General features: G+C 40.3%; 1 protein-coding gene across 1 annotated transcript in view; it reads left to right on the top strand.

Annotated features, from left to right (window-relative positions):
• FRMPD4 (FERM and PDZ domain containing 4) overlaps positions 1-21599 on the top strand; it is a 181532-nt gene that overhangs the window by 23828 nt on the left and 136105 nt on the right. The window lies entirely within an intron of this gene.

Raw genomic sequence — 21599 nt, 5'->3', positions numbered from 1 at the left:
GATTTAACCTTTAGTCTCTTGTTCCTTAAGGTCTTCAAACATCCACAATCAATTAAGGTTCACAGGTCAGGGATCAAGTCCAATTTTTGAGTAGGAATTTCAGGTCTGATAATTGGCAGTGTGGGAGGTGGGCAATGTATGTAACAAAAACAAATGAGAAAAGCAGTGCGCGTGGGTCACTGGGGGATGATGGCTTAGCTAGAAACAAGGCAGTCCAATCCCAAGCCTTCTGCTAAGCAACTGCCTCACCTTGAGGAAACCGCTTACCCTACCTGAGTCAACGTTTGCTGTAATATAGCACATTAAATTAAATGATCTCTATCATCTGTTAAAATTAATTATGTACATACAGGCTGACTTATTAGTGTCGTATCTTCATTATATGTCTTAACTAGAAGACAGGTTCCCAACATGAGGTTCATGGATCTCCAAGAACTCTGTGGCCAGAATTCACACACTCCATGAACCTTCACTGGGGCGAGGGGCTGGGGATGGCAAGGGGTGGAATTGCGTTTTCACTTTCATTGACCTCCGACTGTCAGTGAGCATTTTCTTCAGTCAGGAATATAAACAGGCTAGAGTAGTATTTGCAGTGCCTGCGACTTGGTCACCAATAGAAACCACAAATATATCTGATGTCACATTAGAGTTTTTGTAAATATCAAAATGTCATGATGCTCGCCACTGCTTCACAGTTTGGGTGCTTCTTAGACCCTCCACTATATCTTCTCATTGAACCTGCTAACGAAGTAACACATCTATTAATAGGGCAGTAGTTGTCTGTAAGGGAAGATCTTGCCCCACAGGGCACATTTGACAATATATGGAGACACTTTTGGTTGTTGCAGCTGGGAGGGGACCTGCTAAACGTCCTACAGTGCACAGGACAGTCCCCTCCCCCACGAAAGAATTCTCCAGTTCAAAATTTCAGTAGTGCTGAGACTGAGAAGCCTGCTACAGCCATTTTTAAAATATATTTTTGACGGCCATATTTTAGTACAATTAATTTCCTTTGTAATTTTGTGTATTTTATGTATTTACAAACTTTGTTCTTAGAAGGGATCCCATAGCCTTGCTAGACTGTCAAAAGGGTCCATGGCAAAAAAACGTGTTTAAAAATTCCAGTATGAGGAAGAGGTAGTAAAGGTGATCGGAACTGAGACCTTTTGGTTTGTAGACCAGGAAACTGAAGTCAACTACCTGACACCCCAAGGCAACATGACATCATGGAATCGGGCAAGGTTCACGTGCCTGTTCCACCCTTAATGCTTATAGGACTTCGGCCAGATCATTTACCTTTTCTTTGTCTTACTACATTTGGGCTTCTATGAAAAGTACCAGAGATTTGGCGGCTGGAACAACCGAAATGTATAATCTCACAGAGCTGGAGACTGGGAAGTCCACAGTCAAGGTACTGGCAGATTCGGTGTCTGGTCAGGACCTATTTTCTGGTTCATACACAGCACCTTCTCACTGTGTCCTCACATAGTAGAAGGAAGGAGTCAGCTCTCTGGGGTCTCTTTTATAAGAGCACTAATCCCAATCACGAGGGTAATACCTTCCTGACCTAATTGCCTCCCAAAGGCCCTGTCTCCTAATACCATCACCTTGGGGGTTAGGATTTCAGCATATGAAATTTGCGGAACACAGACATTCAGACCATAGCAAGTTGAAATTAGTTTTCTCATCTGCAAGATGGGTAAAATTGTCCTTTACCTACAGCAGGAGTCAGCAAACTGTGGCCCAAGGGCCCAGTCCAGCCTGTAGCCTCTTTTTGGCAGTAACAGTTATCTTGCAACACAGCCATGCCCGTTTGTTTACACATTGTCCATGTCTGCTTTCGCTGTATAATGGCCAGACTTTGGTTACAACATGGCCATACAGCCCACAATGCCCAAAATATTTACTCTCTGGCCTTTCACAGAAAACTGTTGTTGAATCCTGACTCAGAGTATACCTGTGAGGATAAGAGACACAAAGTGTGAAGATTCAGCTCATTGCCTGGTCCAGGGTGAGCCACCTAGTAGGATTGTTGTCCCCTTTCACTTATCGATATAAGGTCTTTCTGCCTCTAAGGGCATCTTTTATTTCCAGAAAAGACTCTTTAGGGGGTTGTTTTGTATAAATAATTATCATTCAATGCTTTACAGTTTAAACTGCAAACTAATTTCCCTCTGGCTTTTGAGTTGAGTTTCTAAGTAGAGTATAGCGTATTTGAGCAATCAGTTTTTAGTAGCCTTTAAACAATATTGGTCCAATTTATTCACTTCAGTATTTAAGTATCTTCAATAAGTTAAAGAATTTAATTTTATATATACAATTATATATATTTTTGTATATTAATTATATATATATTCTATTTAATCTTTAAATGCATGCATTATCTGAATTTATTAACAAAACCTTCCTGGGTTCAAAATAAATCTTACAAAGCTAATAAACTAAACTTATCAATATGGTGAAACAGAGGTGTTTTTTAAATTTTTTGAATATGCATATAAATTTATTTAGATTTCAACCTAAAATTAAAAAGCTAAACCAGTCATTCAATTGTATACTTTAGCTGGGAGTCACAACTATCTTCTTAATAAGCCAAATTGTCTTAACTATTACAAGACAGACAGTACTACATTTGTCCAGATGCCGTAACCAAGAAATAGTGATAATATGGTGGTTTCGAATCTCTCAGTTATTTCTGCTCTCAATTCTAAAGCCTCTCAGGGTTGAAAGATGCTCAGGCACTCCGGAAGTCAAATGCAGTGTCAATTACTGAGATGACTTTTGACCAGAGATTCTAACTGGGGTGTTGAAACTTGGAATAGACATCCAAGGTGATTTTCCTCACACTCACTGTCATTTTATCCCCTGAAATCTGGGGGTGGCCTTCTCAGCATGCTGGAGATTTTGAACCACCAGCAGTATCAGCCAGGAACTCACCAAGTCCTTCTCAGGAACTTTAACGGGTTGTCCCAGCGCTGTATGGCGAGCTGCTGCTGGTTGCTAGGGTGCAGTCAGGTAGCCCAGCTCCCTGCAGTTGAATTATAGAAGATAACTAGTCCTTTCTTCAGAAACACTGCAACCACCGCCGCCCCCACCCCCACCCCCACCCCGCCATCATTCATCACATGACTGGATTTTGCATAGTTTTGCCTCTATGGAAGTATAAATACCCTTTCTGTGTAATTTTAACATTTTTGAACTTGGTAAAATATTGCTTCTTTCATATTCTCAGGACACAACCTGTTCTTGGTTATTGAAATCTGATCCGATTGAATTCTCTACCTACCTGTCTGGCCTGTCACTACAAGTTGTAAGGCTCTTGTATTAGCACACAGAATCACAGACTTTTGTTGATTCAAGAGGTGTTCTCCCCAGCTCCTTCAAACTCAGCCATTCCCCCTGGATCAACTGCAGAATAAGTGCTTTTTCTCATTTCTGTTTTCCTGTCATCAGGACCGAAGTATAAGATACTTCAAAGCCTTCCTGGATGGTGGGTGCCCTAGGGCAGTCGCAGTGAACAACGTTGAAAAAGGATAAACCCCCAAGATTTCCAAGATTAATTCAAACGGGCCTAACTCCCTTGGAAACTGTGTGGCATGAGTTGCCCTGCCGGGGAGGAGGGAGGAGCAGTGGGGAGGAGTGGGGGGAAGGAGTGCGAGGAGAGTGAGTGATAATGAAAGAGCTGTCCAAATTTTGGCATATCGTTTCCTAATGAAGTTTAGTTGTATCATAGTCATCATTTACTGAAATATATTGTATCCCAAATTGTGAGAGTTTTATTTCTTCCCAACTGTCTTTATTCCTGTTCTCTCAATAGCTCACAAGGCAGCTCTGCTGTACTCTGTTCTTATGGCTAGAATGTTTCCCAGTTATTGGTTTGTAAGGCAGAAGGTGGAATATGGAATGTACTTCGCCATAGAAATAATGTTAAAAGTGATGGCAAAATTCCAGGCTAGCCCACAAAAAGTATTTGGTTACCATATAATTTAGCTGCAGTTGGGAATACAGGGATTTTTTTTCCCCCTGTTTTTCCCATGCAACAGTATATTATGATCCATTAATTTCAACTCTGCTACTCCAGGGGGGAGAAGTGGCAGATGGGTCCACCCAGCAAACGCCGTGGAGCTGGGTCCAGCTGAACCTTGACCTGCCGCTGACCACGTCCTCCACTAAAACACTGGTACCTGACTTGTATGATCGTGGTGGAGTTTACATGTAAATATGGCAAGACCAATGATTAAAAACAGTTCATATTCTTCAATTAAAAAAAAAAAACCAAACAGGGGCTTCCCTGGTGGCACAGTGGTTAAGAGTCTGCCTGCCAATGCAGGGGACCACGGGTTCGAGCCCGGGAAGATCCCACATGCCATGGAGCAACTAAGCTGGTGAACCACAACTACTGAGCCTGTGCTCTAGAGCCTGTGAGCCACAACTACTGAGCCTTGTGCCACAACTACTGAGCCTGTGTGCCACAACTACTGAGCCTGAGCTCTAGAGCCTGTGAGCCACAACTACTGAGCCCACGCACCACAGCTACTGAAGCCCGCGTGCCTAGACCCCATGCTCTGCAACAAGAGAAGCCACCGCAATGAGAAGCCCACACACCACAGCGAAGAGTAGCCCCCGCTCGCTGCAACTAGAGAAAGCCCGCGCTCAGCAACAAAGGCCCAACACAGCCAAAAATAAATATTAAAAAAGTTAATATTTATTAAATGTTTATTTCGTATCCTTCATTGATCAAGTCACCCTCACAGCAATCCTCCAAAGTAGTGATACTTCCCCAGTGATGTTAAGTGGCTTGCCCAAGGTCATACAGCTTGCAAATGGCAGAACTAATTCAAACCCAGGTCGTCTGATTGCAGAAGCCGTGCTCTGGATCGCTGCAGTGCAGGGGCCTACAAATGACCTCCCACCATCTGTTACTGTAGGTGTGCAAGCTAAGAATGGTTTCACCATTTTTAAAGGGTTTGGAAGGGAATGAAGAAGAATATTTTGTCACATATTTTGATAAGAAATTTAAATTCCAGCGTCTATAAATAAGGTCTTATGGGAACACAGCCACACCTGTTTGTGTGCTTATTGTCTATAGCTGCTTTGGGGCCAGGATGACAGAGTTGAGTGGTTGTGACCCTATGTTCCGCAAAGCTTAAAATGCTTACAATCTGGCCCTTTTCAGGAAGTTGGCTGATCTCCGCTTTAGTGTGCAAAAAGCTGTCAGGTCCAATGTCTATCTTACTGTAAATCCTCAGTAGATGTTGGCATTTGGAAAAACAGATTTCGTCTTGCTCCCAGTGCTGGGGCTGGTGCTATAACTCTGGGGTGCCTGCTGCAAAGTCAAGGTTCTCCCATTCAGAGGATGCCAGACAGCCCAGTCTCCAACTTCAGGACCCCTGTGACAGCGTGTGCTTATAAGCCCCCAGCAGCCAGCTAGGTCAGGGCTCTATCAAAGGCTTTGTCCTGGAGGCTTTGCTTGTGTACACGTGTACACGTGGAGGCCAGAATGGCAAGGTATTGTGACATGTCAGTGTCACACAGACATGTCAGTGATGGGGGCTCCAGATAGACCAACAGCATCTTCCTGGGGCACTGGAGGGGCTCGGAATCCAGCAGCCTGGAGGGGCTGAAGGTATCAACGGCAAGGGACACTTGGGACCCCTTCCTAACCAGAGTGTTCCTCCCCAGCCTGTAGGGATCGCTTCTCTACAATCGAGGAGTTTGACATCTAGCAGAAGAGGTATGTACAGGTGAGAGGCTCTTGCACAGGTGTACTAGGAGATTGCACAAAAATATTCAGAGCAGTGTTCCCATAGCAAAAACTTGGGGACCACCCAAATGCTGATGGGCAGGAGAATAAATCAATAAATAAATGAGGCTCATTCCGTTCTGTTCTTCAAATGTTTACTCAATTGATACATTTCCAAAGAGACCGACCCTGTCACACACACACACACACACACACACACACACACACACAAAGAGGGAAAGGAACTAGCTGAAGGTGCACTATCAAATACATGACTCCTGTGCTCATTCCCACTGGAGGCCTCTGGAGCCAGGGTAGAACAAACCTCACAGTTATCCGACCAAGGGGCAGGCATGCAGGGCTTTTGTCATTGATTGAAGGATGACTCCCAGGGAGCGTTAACACTTTGACACCTTTTTGTACTGTTCTCAGGCCAAGGTGCCCCTGTTTCCAAAATAAAAGCCCTCAGGCAGAAAGTTTTAGGTCTGTAGGGTGAATGCCCAGGGACCCTGCGTGGAGAATCAGCAGTGATTGCTACCTTCCAACCTGAGGCCATGTTGACTGCCCCCTTCACCCCTGTTCAGCAAGCTCTCTGAAATGTAACACACTAAGATTTCATGTCAGATGTAAGTTGCCTCAACCAAAAATGTCTCAATGAAATAGCACTAAATGCCTGAGCTTTGTGTATTGCCACTCTCTGCTGGGCTCCCCCTCTTCCCAGGTAAACTTTTTTATAGTGCTAATCAAATAAATGGTTCAAGTCACTTACATAGTGTAAGCCGATTATCAAGGGTTTTGAAAACTTTGTGGCCTAAAATTATTGTTTTGATACTATATGAATAAAATATATAAAACATTACAACTAAAAGAAAAAATAATTCATTCCCTTTGGCCCAGTAGTACTACTTCAAGGGATATATCCTCTCGGTATAGTCAAGAATGTAAAAATGATTTATGTGTAAAACTAAATTATTGGAATATTTTTAATAATAGAGAAAACTGAAAGCAAACTTAATACCTAACTTTATAGTAAACATTAAATTGTGTGGTAGACCTGTTACAAGCTGGTTTTCAACCATTGAAATTATTCTTATAAAGAATTTTAAATTTTATGACAAAATATTTATGACATTAGGAAGTATGATCCCACTAATTTATATAAAATGTTTAAACATAGAAAATAATGGGAAAATACTCTAACAAATTTTAATTTGGCTGTAGGAAAATGAGTGATTTTTTAAAAAAATCTATATTTTCTACCTTCTCTGCAATGATCAAGTACAGTTTTTGCGATAACAAAAGCCAACTTTAAAAATTAAGTAAGTTGGCACAGGATAGGTTAATTTGTCAAAAAATAAATAGACCTTTAATGAAAGATTCCAGGATCAGAGGTTCTGACTGCATTATGTCCATTTTAATGACTTCTGGGTGTAAATCACTGTTGAGTACTTAAAAATAAGACCCATAATTATGATCTTCATATATTTCTCAGCATCTTTATTTTCCATATATTTTTGAATTCTAAAATAGGGGAAAATACAGACTTAAAATTCTGTTTGTTGTGTCACTAATTACTTCTCAATGTGTATATCCTCAAGTGAAAGTTTGCCCCATGGGTTATACTGCCCTACTACATTACTGTTATTGAAATGCAAGGTGTCTGCAAGGTATCGCTTTACTAAATTGTACCTAAAGATGAAGGGATCTCATTGATATCTGGGCATTGTAAGATGGCGGAAAAATGAGTTTAAATGGAAAGGGGGCTTTATAACCTTTAAAATGATTACAAAGAGGGCCTTCTTTTTCTAGTGTACAAATCTAGCTTTCTGCATTATGCTTTCACACCTTACTCCAGTCAATCATTGCAACCTGGTGGTTTAACACTTTCTGAAATCTGAGGCTCAGAAGAGCTTACTTGTTCAAAATCATGTAGCTGCTAAATGGTAGAGTCTGGCATTATATCTCATTCTTATATCTCATATGGTGATCAGACAGAATTCTACCCACTCCTGTCTCTTGGTTCTCATTAGAGGTTGTCACTAATTCATGACATCCCTGTCAGCTTTTTCTCCACCTCTCTGTGGCCTGCTTGAATGAGAAATAATATGCTGGTAACTAGTAAGGAGCTAGGCAACTAGTCTAGAGCATGGCAGTCAACAATTGAAGGCATGGTAGACAAGCTTAGGTCTTGTCTGTTTGGGCCAGGCAGAAGGTGTATGCTTTAATTGTGTCAGGCCAGGCATGGGTTGGGGAAGGCTGGTTTGAAAAAAAAAAAAAAAAGGCAAATAAGGCCTAGACAGCTAGGGGGCTTGACCCTTCATCATGATTTTTCAAGGAGACTGCTCAGAACCATGGACAGTTCCCACAAGAGTAAATGTTCCTGAAGCACACTTTGGTTCCTTCAGAGTCCCAGGTTGATTTTTTTGCAGCACTTGTACTTCTTTGAAAAACTTCCTGTTCTCTTCTGTGTCCTCAGAGATCTTCTGTGCAGCGTTGGGAGAATGCTGTCACCAGCAAAATAAGCTTTCTTCTGAAGATGTCCACACACATAAGATTTCCCAGATTATTAGATAGAAAAGCCATCACTTCTAGCCAGTACGACAAAGGATTCCATCATGGGTTGGGGGGATGGCATATGGTCCCCCCAGAGCTTTCCTCCCCTTGGTCAACTCAGAAGTACTAACAACCGAGCCTAATTCCAAGTTTTTGAGAAGAAAAATTGTGATTTATTTCACAAATCTGATTCCTACAATATGCACATTCAAAAATTCTCTACTTCTTATATCAATATTAAGTGTTTTTAATTTCCCATAAAATTAGATTACTCAAATTGTAGATACTTTTCCTTTATCTTCTATCGCTGATATTAATGTGCCTTTTCTTGATTAATTCTTAAAATGAGTGTGTATTTTGTACAAGGTCTCTAATACAAAAGCCCAGAGTGTATCTTCATAAATGGATTTATTCTTTACTCTAAATTTGCGAACTTCTGCATCTGGTTCAGAAAATGGAAGTTCTGAATCGGAGCTACAAAAAGATTTACTGGGCATCATGCTGCTGAATCTAATTACCTGTCGTTGGCAGTATCCAGGCACCAACAGACCAGCATTATCCTAAATGTTTTACTGAACACTAGTCCAACAAAAAACTGTGAAAGGAAATGATTCCAAGGAAGACAAGTTTGGAAAACTCTGCCTTACTTTTTGCCTTTTTTGTTGTTTTTGAGAATCACAATGCTCATTAGCATGATATATTCTGAGTGAAGAAAGCATTTTCATGCTTTTCAGCCCATCATTTTCCAAATTCTTTGAACCACAGAACCCATGCCTTTATTTTAGAAGTAATGTCCTTGATATATTATTTACTATAAAACACCTCTAGATGTAGTCCATTTACAGGGGACACCACTGCATCTCACACATAAAATTAGTTAGTGAGGTTTATATCTCCTAACCTGAGGAGCTATGATTTTTTTTTGTTATCATAGCTTAAATATTTACATATGTGATAGGGCAATTTTAGTGAGAATCAAAAGATTTAATTTATGTCTTTCTTAAATAGAGCACTTTGGACCTTGGAGAAATGCTTTTCTAACAGGAAAGTAACAAGCTATAACTACATATTGGACAGTGGCTGGCGTGTAGTAGAGCCTTCAGATTCATGCGTTTTTCAAACCATAATTAAAACCTATAAAATTAATAAACAGTAAGTTCTGTTAATTAGTAAACAGAAAGTAAATAATAATAAACAGTAAGTTCTAGAGTAGAGTTCTATGTTAGGTATTGGAAATAACCAAGCCAAAGTGTTAAAAAAAATTCCTGGACTGAAAGATTTTAGCATCTTCTCTGAAGAATAAAAGTCTCATGAATATTTAAAAAAATGAAGAAGAGCGTTATATCTGATATCTTTCCCCAGAAAAGAGGGGAATGATTTATTTTGCATTCACTGAGGTGTACTATTGAATATTTCAGAATAGCATGTCAAGTGCAAGACACATAGTACCGTGTTAGCAGCTTCAAATTTGAAAGCAGTTTTCCAACTCATTTATTAAAGAGCATTCATTTTCTAAGGCAAATGATGTAGCAAAAAAATTGTTCTCTGTATGTACACAGCACTTCTTTTCCTTTGGGACTTTGGGTGCTGAGGATTGATTTAATAATATTCCTCATCTCATAGAACATTAATCATTTTTGATCCATATAAGTCTCCGTCCTGATACAAATATATATCTGTATACATCTGTGTGTTTATATTCTCTCTTTGAAAGCTAAAGTATATATGAATATAGTACGTATATTCTAATATATTAATATATTCCCTTTTATATTATATCAATATATGGATATATATATGGTACACCTATATCTCATATACATATGTATTTATGTGAATATATGTATATATATACATACTTCATTTTATTCTGTCCTAGGAAAACACTAGAAATGTTTAGTCAAATTTCTGTGCTTTAAATTTACTTGAAATGTTTCCTTTCTTTGCACATATGCCACCAACTCAATTCACAGATTCCTTTGTTTCATTATGCTTTTATTTATAAAAATTCCTTTTTAAGTGTAATCCTGTTCTATAACTATTTAAAATGTTTACCTGGTTCCAAAGTGCTATCTACAAAATAAGATGTATACAGAGACGATGAAACTTTCTCCCTGTTCTCTCCACCTTGTTTAGCCTCTTCCTCATACGTCATATTTTACTTTATTTTTTTTCCTACTTTTTATTCTATCCTCCCATTGTTTTTAAACCTAAGCGGGCATATGTATTCGTATGTTTATATGAAAATACATAGAAGTGTACAAAGGTTGCTTTGCTCCACCCTGTTTTTCACTTCACAATATATTTTGGAGATCACTTTCTAGAGATCTATAGGCACAATCCTCACTCCATTTTGCAGCTACAGAGAATACTGCTGTACATTTGGGTTGTCTCTTGTCTCATGCTACTAGAAATAGTGCCGTGCAACCCTAACTTTGTGAGATCCATCTATATTCAAAGGTATATCTAGTCCACTGCTTTTAACTGCAGCAACATACTCCATGTAGTGTAGACACCACGTTTTGCCTCTCCTCCCGTCCCTTCCCCTCAACACTAGCCTTCAACCCCCTGCCACTTACCCAGGTCCGCACCCTAACCCTCCAAAGCTGTAGTTGGCATTTGTCTGTACAGGCCCTGGTCCTGCTAGATCGTATAAAAGACCAGCTCCATTAAAACTGGAGTCTTAGTTGTGTCTCTAATCTTGCCCAGCCTCCTCATGAAGAAGCATTTCGGGAGAAACTTCTGTGTAATTTAAGTGTTCAGAGTAGCTGCTCGTCTCATAAATGGTCTGAGTTCATCTTATGGAGAACGTGAGTTATGTACATAGCTAGATTTCCCTCAGCATTTGCTTCCAGAAAGTTTAGTACCTAATTTATGATGCACTTATAGCAAGTATATAAACCTACATAGTTATACTTTTTTCTTGTTTTTTTAAAACGATTTTTGAAAAAAATCAACATTATGGTAGATATCTTTTTTTAATGATTATTAAAGATCAAGTCATTCTAGTTCTACGAAGCTGAAGTCTTGCTGCCACACACCTATTTTGTATCTATTCTATGTCAGCATTCTAGAAGGACACATGCAAACACACCATGTTATTTCCCTTAACAGGACGTTTACAAACATCAGTGCCTTTGAAAAATGTTTCTGACTGTAGCTTTCCAACAGTCTCTAAAGCATATTCTTTACCATGATGACATATTGAGGGGATTCCAGAAATAGTGACCTGACCCCAGAAGCTCTGGGTTCAGGGGTTTGATATGGGAAAATCTGAGCCACAGAAGGCAGAGCCTTGCTTCGTAACTTTATATCTCAGGGCGGCAAAAAAACAGAAGTAGTTGTCTTTGGGTTTCTTTCTTTATTGTGAGTATGTGCTTACATTTGTATATTTGTAAATCAAAAGACATATTAAGAGACATATAAGCAGATTTCAGAATTTGGCAAGGAGACAATTCCGCTATAAAGAATGCATTCCTTGTAAGAGAAAAACATTATTTATATGTACATGTATGTATATTTAATATTATGCTTTAATTTGTGTTTATTTTCATATCAAACATATGGCAGAGGAAAATCTATGTGTAATATAGTGTTTTATACAGACTTTTGTCATATACAGACATTATCTAGCATCATTGCTAAAATACCATATCTGTGGAAGATTTCCAAAGGCTGTCTGGGTCGTTTTTTGTTTTTTTTTTAAAGAAGATGTTGGGGGTAGGAGTTTATTAATTTATTTTTGCTGTGTTGGGTCTTCGTTTCTGTGCGAGGGCTTTCTCTAGTTGTGGCAAGCGGGGGCCACTCTTCATCGCGGTGCGTGGGCCTCTCACTGTTGCGGCCCCTCTTGTTGCAGAGCATAGGCTCCAGACGCGCAGGCTCAGTAGTTGTGGCTCACGGGCTTAGTTGCTCCGCGGCATGTGGGATCTTCCCAGACCAGGGCTCGAACCCTTGTCCCCTGCATTAGCAGGCAGATTCTCAACCACTGCGCCACCAGGGAAGCCCCAGTCTTTTTTTTTTGTTTTTTTTTTTTTTTTTTTTTTTTTTGCGGTACACGGGCCTCTCACCGTTGCGGCCTCTCCCGTTGCAAAGCACAGGCTCCGGACGCGCAGGCTCAGCGGCCATGGCTCACGGACCCAGCCGCTCCGCGGCATGTGGGATCCTCCCGGACCGGGGCACGAACCCGCGTCCCCCGCATCGGCAGGGGGACCCTCAACCACTGCGCCACCAGGGAAGCCCCCAGTCATTATTTTTTTCAGAAGGTAGCCATGACCTGTTTGTGACTCATGAAATCAATTCATTAAGTCACAACAGGCCTTTAAAAATATGACTTAGATTAAAATAGAAAAAAAAAAGAGTACATTGTTCCTAGTATCAGTATTGTTTTGGAAAGCTTTTGTTTCACTGTAAATAAATATATATGTATACATGCATACTAGGTCAGAAAAGAAAATGTATTTCTTCTTGTGTTCTTGAGGGTGGCAATCAAGAAAGTCAGGAGGCCCCCGCTCTGGGTGGCTGTGAGTCACACCCGCCCCACTCCCTGACAGGGATGCTCAGCTTCGTCTCAGTGTGGGCTGTTTTCTCGCAGGGCCAGAGCTCCATCCAAAATATCCACCAGCCTCTTCCCTCTTCTTATTACTTTTCCTCTTTCTTTTAAAAGTTGTAACTTACCACTCTTGATTTGGGATAAGAACAGATGATCTTCTCATCCTGTCAATGAGCCTTCACCTCCATCTTCAACTCCCATATAACTGGTGAGTCATAGAGGTCAGAGTGGATTTGGGGCCCTTTGGGTCTTTTCTACTGTGTTTATCAGTCCACACAACTAAAAAGCTCCTTTTTCCTCCCTCTGTTACGGAATTCAGGTTCAACTACTCATCACTCAAAAGCCAATAAATCGAGAGGCAAGTGTCAATAGAAAGGAAAATTGCTTTAATCAGAAAAGCCGGCAATCTGGGGAGAAGGTAGACTCATGTCCCGAGACCAATTTCTAAGATTCTGCTCAGCCAGGACAGTTTTTAAAAGGAAAAAGGGGGAAAGAATCTCAGTGAATCATCAAGGCAGGAGGTTGGGTTCTGCATCATTCTCCAGTGCGCACAGACTGGCTGACGCTTTCTTCAGATGTTAACTTGCCTGCGCGATCTGCCAGCAGGATTGCTAAGGGGACTGTTGTGGGTAGAGACCTAATCATTCTTTAACTACTTAATTCTTCATTCTTACTTCCTTTAATCTATGAAAAGAAATGGCAAGGCATGGTGTGCATTCAGGAGAACGTAAGTTAGGAGTTTAAATTGCCTAGTGATTTCTTTCCTATAGTTAGGTTCTTTCAAGGTTAGAGGGGAACAGAAATGGGCAAACAGGAAAGGGGCAAAAGAGCTGCTTTTACTTTCTGGTTTAAATCCGGCTTTATGGTATTATGACTGTCAGGAGACTTCATTATAATATTATTATAATATTGAGATTGAATATATAACTTCAGTAAAATATATATCACTCCTTTCTTAAAAGTCAAATTGAAATATATTGGAAAAACATATTGTGTGTGGCTTCAGACAAACTGATAGATTCAGAGGCATTCCTCTCGTAGGGGAGGAAACATCATTTTGCCTGTACCCTCCAGGTCCTTGGCTGAGACCCCCTGTGATAAAAGACATTTACAGGAGAAAAACAAGTTTAGTAACATGTATATCTCCTGTATACATGGGAAATACCCAGGAAAACTGAGTAAAACTCCCCAAGTAGCCCAAGCCATCACCTTCCATGCCATCTAAAGATAAAGACCAAAAAAAAAAGAAGTTTAGGATGGGGGAAGGCCAGTTGTGGGCGGTGACCAGGAAAAGCACAGTAAACAAGGGTAAGATTGTTATGCAGATTGAAGTCCTAGCCTTCTGGTTCAGGTTGTGATTTACAGTCACCCTCCACATCCTGGTACAGAGAGGCGGGCAACCTTACAAGTGGAGATTTCCCTTTTAAAGGTAAATGTCTCTTACAAAAGAGTAACTTCTGCTCTGCTTTCAGAGCTTTTCTTTGTCTGCTGTCTCTCAAAATAATCCTTATGCCAAAGAAGCATATTTTGGGGTGGCATATTCTGCTCCCCTTTGTTAAAAGTTAGACTGAGGCGTATTAAAATTTTTAAGAGTCCGTCTGAGCAAAACTCAGTTCGAATCGGGCAACGCCAGATCAGAAGTTCCTAGGAGCGTGCCACAGACAGGAGCCAGGGTAAAAACTTACACAGAGAACATCCAAAAGCAAAGCAAGGAAGTCATTGATTGGCTGGAGCTTAAAGACTAGGTGGCTGTTTGTGACTGGTTGTCCTTAGGTTTTGATTTTGTAAACTTGAGGCCTTTACAGGCTTAGATTTTGCTTTGCCTACATTGGCCTCTACCTCATTAGAGCCACTTCCGTCTAATGGCCTCCTTGTTTCATTAATTTAACGCCTTCTAGGGACTTCCTTGGTGGTCCAGTGGTTAAGACTTCACTTTCCAATGCAGGGGTACGGGTTCAATCCCTGGTCGGTGAGCTAAGATCCCACATGCCTCACGGCCAAAAAAACCAAAACATAAAAAACAGAAGCAATATTGTAACAAATTCAATAAAGACTTTAAAAATGGTCCACGTCAAAAAAAGAAAAATTTAACACCTATCTCATGAACCAGGGATTTTACCTGTTTAGCAGGCTAGACTTGGAAGGAGAAGACAGTAAAGTTAAGTCTTCTGTAGATCCAGTTCTATAACACAGAGTGAACTCATCTAATTTTAACAGCATCTTCTGGGTTAGGCATCATTTGCGCCCTCCCCCCCCCCTTTTTTTTTTAAGGAATGAGACAGCAGGACTCAGAGATGAAGTCAGTTGAAGTCATATGGTTAGTATATGGTAAACACAAGATTTGATTATAAGTCTGAAGGATTCCAAAATTCCAGTCTCTTGCAATTAGAGATGAACAGTACATCAAGCTTTACACATTCTTCCCCAAAGTCACCAACTAAAACCATTCGTGCGTGATAATAACGGCCACCATTTGTACAGCCCTTTATGGGATGTAATGAACCTGTATGTCTTTCATTTGATATTCACAAGGTTGATTGCTCATGCAAAGCTGTCATATGCTTTCCCCTTATAAAAAGTTGAAGGTACATTATGTGGAATTGAAAAAGAATAGGGTCCTGCCAAACAAGTCATTGATAAAAAAGGAACAAGAAAAGAATGACCTAGAGACATCTAGATGACTGAAGTTGTCGTTTTGTAAACAAGACACTAACAGTGCATATTACCTGTCTCTGCAACTGTAAGGTTACAGTGAAAACCAGATATTGTGTGCTTTTCATTTAAGACATATCTTCAGGAAAAGTGCTCTGTCTTTAAAATATAAACTGTATTTGCTAAATGATGTCTATTATAGCACAATAGATACCAACTTTTTTTAAAAGTCATTTTGTTTTAAAAAGGAGATAGCAGAGGGCTTCCCTGGTGGCGCAGTGGTTGAGAAGTCCGCCTGCCGATGCAGGGGACGCGGGTTCGTGCCCCGGTCCGGGAAGATCCCACATGCCGCGGAGCGGCTGGGCGCGTGAGCCATGGCCGCTGGGCCTGCGCGTCCGGAGCCTGTGCTCCGCAACGGGAGAGGCCACAGCAGTGAGAGGCCCGCGCACCACAAAACAAAAAAAAGGAGATACCAGACAAAAAGCCCGGAACTGTTTGTTCTTAAACATAAGAAGGCCGAGCAAGAGCAGTGTCTTTCAGTAAATAGCAGCCTTAGTGACTAAATGACTTATTTATTCATAGAAGGAAAACATTAAAATAGCCTCCAAGAATAAAAAGGCCAAGTTCAGGGCACCGTACTATTTTATAGGTCTTATGCTTGAATTTTATACTGACATCCATATTTGAACAAGGAGGAATCAGTTAAATGTTAGAATTTCCAATTTTGAAACTGCCCAAAATGGCCTATCCACTACCCAAGGTAATTCTTAAGCACAGAAGGGTTATTTGGGCTCCACATCCTGTACTCTGCCACATTTAGGTTGACAAATCTTTTATTGGTTAATTGGCTCATTAATAAACATACCTTCTAGCAAATCTGTAGTGCTTCTGAGAAAACAAAAGCAAAAGAGAACTATTGGAGGAAGGGAAAGAATTATTATAGAAAGGATTATTTAATTGGGAAAAGTTAACAAGAAAATGGGAGATTTGGGAAAGCAGTGAAAGAACTTTTTAGTTAGGGCATAATTGTACACTATGTGGAAGTCTTCATGTAAAACCATCCTATCAGGGTTTGGATGCCAGTTTCTTTTGTAGCCCAGAGAGGGGAAGGAGATAAGGAAGTAAAGTAAAAAGTCCATAAATTTTGCAAATATCCCCAGGAATGGCCAGCCTCCGGGAGGGGATGTGTTAATTTCTTCCTTCTTGCAGCCATCCACAGGTGGACAGGGTCCGGATATACAAAGGCACTTGGTTTAACATTCAGGGGCAGGGTTCCCTGAGGCAGGCCATTATGTATGATTATAATAACAAAAGCAACAGAAAAGCAAAGGTTAAAGTCAATGAAGCAGATCGAACATGGAGTCCCATTTAGCTCTTCCCTGTTACATTTGAGCAATTATTTTAAATTGTAAATTTAGGGAAGAGAAAGTTGATGTCTACAAAATTAGGTTTTGTTCTCTGAAGAATAAAAATGTCTACTCTGTTTTCAATATGCCCTCCCTGTTTCAGTCCAAGAAAAATCCAGTATTTACTTGAGAAAAAAAAAGAAGAGTTTTCTTTTGCAAAATGCTTTGCGATTACAGAGTGCATTCAAATTTATTGAGTTTAAGAAATGACAGAATTTATTTAGTAATAATTCATGATACTTTTTTCAAAATCTACTGAAGAAAATATCGATTTAACTCTCACGGTAAAATTTCAGACTGTATACACACAATTGGGAACTGCTCCCCTTTGAATATAGAAGTCTGTGATTCCATAATTAATATTTTTCCCCTTGTCAAAACCTATATTCAAATATATATGTCTGTGTTCTTATCTGAAGTTCATTTCTCTTAGAAATACCAAAACCACAGAGTTGCAAACCCAGAGGTTTGCAAAACTGAATAGCCTTAATTGATGGAGGGAAAAGGAAATCAGAAAGAGAGAATTTAGAAGGGACCCCCCAAAAAAACAAAAAACAGAAAGAGTCACCTGAGGGACCTCAAAGGAGGGTACTTTTTATTTTTTTCCTGAAGTGTAGTTGATTTGCACTGTTGTGTCAAAAGACGGTTATTGACAAGGCTTTATAGCAATTTGACTCCATAACGACTCAATTCTAAGAAAAAAAAGTAAATAGTTCACGATTTCTTTAAAAATGCAAAAGAGCAATGGTATACCGTCTGGAAATTACTACTAGCAAAACAGGAAAATAGAATAAAAATTTGGAGCTAAATAAATTGTTTCGTTAGCTGCAAATGTTGATTATGTCCAGTGAGTCTCAATAGATTATTGTTGCATCTTTATAAACCGGGCATGCCATGTGTCTGAACAATAATTGGTGTGTATATATATATTTGCCACTTCTTAGCATCTGAGAGTAGGTGTTCTCCCTAGTGTTTGCATCTTCCCTCATCTTTTGAAACAGCTTTAAAATTAATTTCTCAGTCAAATGGAAATTGTGAATATTACTCACCTACTTTTCACGGGCCTTGAGGAAGTCAGCAAGTATGAATATCTAAAAATCTCTTTAAATATTTCTACTTTTTCAATGAGTTGAAGACTGAAAAATTCAATATATCATTCACAATTGAAACAATTTTTTAAAAATACATCAGTCAGTTAAAACATATTTTCCCATTGAATCCCATGTTCCCCTTGGATGTATATCCCTAGAAAAGTTTTTTAGCTACAAGTCATAATAAATTACAAACTTCAAAAATCTTGTATTTCAGCTCAGAGAATTTTCTGCCTCTGTAAAGTTATATATTGTAAACACATTTATCTATATTTAATTTTCTTGCAGCGTGCTAAATGAGCAATCAGTTCACATGATATTTTTGACAGAATCATGTACTATTCTAGGTCTTGTGAAATATATTTTTAAATAACCTTTGGGGACTTCCCTGGTGGCGCAGTGGTTAAGAATCTGCCTGCCAATGCAGGGGACACGGTTTCGAATCCTGGTCCGTGAAGATCCCACATGCCGCGGAGCACCTAAGCCCGTGCGCCACAACTACTGAGCCTGCGCTCTAGAGCCCAGGAGCCACAACTGCTGAGCCCGTGCGCCTACAGCCCGTGCTCCACAACAAGAGAAGCCACCGCAATGAGAAGCCCACGCACCACAATGAAGAGTAGCCCCTGCTCGCCGCAACTAGAGAAAGCCCACGCGCAGCAACGAAGACCCAAGTCAGCCAAAAATAAATAAATTTTAAAAGTTTTTAATTTCTAAAAAGAAAATAATAAAAATAGCCTTTGTTCTCAAAATGCTTAAAATCTAGTTATCCCTAACATAAATTAGCAACGTAAAGCAGTGTGTGATGAATACCAAGTGCAGAAGAGTGGCAAAGTGTTATAGGAGTTTGAAGAAAAGATCATTATGATTATAATAGTTAATATTTATCTGTTCCAGGGCCCATCCTCCCAACAGCCCTGAAACATAATTTTGTTAGTCAAGACTCTTCTGGTTGCAAGTGACAGAAACTCCAACTCCAACTGGTTTGAACACAAAAAAGGCTTTGTTGGCTTGTGTTCAGGGGTAGAGCTGCATCCAAGGACTCCAACATGTTATGCTCTCAAAATTCAGTTATTTCTTGCTCTTTCTTATAGGCCTATTTTCCGCTGGGCTGGCTTCATTTTCAGGCAGATTCTCTTGGCCACCGTCAGTCTCAGGCTCACCTCTTACAAGCTTTTGGACTGGTAGCAAGAGTGCTTCTCTTTCCTAGTAGTCCCTCCCACACAAAGTATAGGTCTAACAGTCATCTCTATTGCTTGTGTGTCTGTTCCTGAACCATTCACTGTGGCTGGAGGTATGAGATGTAGGGCCAGCTTCATGGGTGTGTGATCTGCGCAGCCTCACAGGACCCTGCACGTAGAAGGCTCCCGTGCTTGTTTTAATCCTCTGCTGCCGTCACTTTGAAATTCTTAATAATTTTTGAACAAGGGGTCCTGCATTTTCATTTTTCACTGCATCCCACAAAGTAGGTAGCCAGTCCTGATGGAATGTGATCACTGGCCAGACCTAAGTCCTATGCCTCCACAGGAGCCAGGTTATTGGGGTCACCTCAGTATGGACATGGGCTGGGGGGTGAGGTGAATGGCTCCTCAAAAGAAAACTGAGAAGGAGAAATGTCCCTGGCAAAATCAATAGCTATTTACTGCATAAACATTATCGTTATCGCCATTGCTCAAAATCATATATCTCATCACGGTGGGGTCTAAGCAAACCCACCATCTACTCCAAAGAATGAACTCCTAAAAATTATGCCGTGCTACTAGTTTATATTTGCCTGAAGTGTGTCATGGAAGAAAGGGAGAGTTCCAAGGGGAAAAAACTACCATGCCAAAGCTGACGATGCTATGAATCAGCTGCTGAGATAGAAATGCCTTGAGATACCTTGAGGAACAGTGAGTGAAAGAATCTGCTATCAACTTCATAGAATTGCTGGAGTTTATGGTTGTGGCGGTGACTTTGAGGCCAGAATATTGGGCAGTGTCCCTGATAAACTACCAGCTTGGGTAGGATTAGAGCTGGAGTGAGCGGAACCTGCAGGCAGTGGGACAAGGCCAAGGGAATTTGCTTGGGACCTTGTAGCCCATGTACTTTCAGTGGACGCTGATGTCACCCGTAAGTGGGCAAAAATTGCTTCCTAGGGGACAAGCTTTGTTTTACTCTTTATGTATGAAGCTTATATATAACTATAGTACATAAACATCTATATGGTAAATCTTTGATGTTGAAATTTCTTGGCGTATGGGGGGTTCTATTAGGAAAAAAGGTCTAAAAGTCTCCTTAGGGATGATAATGAAATTAAGGTTGGAGAACATTGCCTTAGACCACAAGTTATTAATTTTGGTCTGATCCCCTTTTGGAGAATCTGATGACAATACTGAACCTGCCCCTAGACTATGCATACGTAGGATTTTGCATATTGCTGTATAGGTTCACCCGCTCACCACTAAGGCTGGAGGCACTGGGTTGGTTTGAGGTTAAGCCTGGTGAACCTCAAAATCTTTGAGCAGAAAGTGGCGCTTTCATGGTTCTCACAGCATTCCCTTGCAGCACATGTTTTGAACCTGAGGAAGTGGTGTTTGAAAGATGAACATTGGGGTGATCCGTAGCACAGACCAAAAGTAAGGGGAGACTAGGAGGACTTGCTAAGTGGCACATCATATTTGAAAAGAAAAATCAAGACATAATGCCACAGGGCTGTGAAGGGCTCTCACACTAAAAGCTCTCGTTGACTCTATGACAATTAGATGTTAAGTAGCCGTCAAGCCAGAGGGTGAGTAGACCTCCCCAGGTGTAGTAGGTATGTAGAAACTGGGGAGATATTTTTTTCTCTGATCGACGTCAACCAAGTCACGTCTACAGATCCCAGTCCCACATTCATTTATCAAATATCCAGTTCAGTCTCTTTAGGTAAGCGAAACGAAGTTGCTCACGGGACTCCACTTCATTTTCCATTAATTTAATATATGTGATTTAGGCTTAAAAACCTACCTCCTGCTTAGATGAACCTGTGTATGGGGGCAGAGTGGGCTGGTTGGAATATAAATCTTTCTGTAACTTGAAAATATTATTTTCTTACGGTTCTTTTTACTAACTCAAATGATACAGTGAACCCGTCTGAATTTTCTCCATTGTGATATCCAGGAAATTGACCCATATTAATTGGTTTCTGATACTGGCCATAGGCAAACATATCTCTGGCCCCGTTTTCTTCATCTGGACAATTATGAAAATACTTGCAGTCTAACTACCTCAGAGACTTCTTTCTTGATCTCTGAGGAACTCAGTGTGAAGTCATTCTAACTCCTTGGGAGGAAAAAATGTGCAAAAGAAGTACAAAGTGTTATGATTAAATCCTTCATTCTTTTCAGATGGTGTTAGTTGAAAGAGGAAACAAAATGAAACACAGGAAATTGAGTTGAAAATTCACATAAACACATGCCCCATGAACTGCCCTTGCATGCTGAGACCCGGAGCAAAGACCCATTGAAAGAACAGATTTGACTAAAAGCTGTCGTGAGGCTTGTCTGGGCAGAAGTAAATCTTGATCTCTTTTCTCTTTGCATGCAATAAGGAAAAGACATTTCCCAGGTGAAACCTTGGAGCTTAGT

This window comes from Lagenorhynchus albirostris, chromosome X (assembly GCF_949774975.1).
Source record: "Lagenorhynchus albirostris chromosome X, mLagAlb1.1, whole genome shotgun sequence".
In the NCBI taxonomy this organism is placed as follows: domain Eukaryota; kingdom Metazoa; phylum Chordata; class Mammalia; order Artiodactyla; family Delphinidae; genus Lagenorhynchus; species Lagenorhynchus albirostris.
The sequence above is the reverse complement of the archived record's forward strand: the minus strand, read 5'-3'. Positions and strand labels throughout refer to the sequence as shown.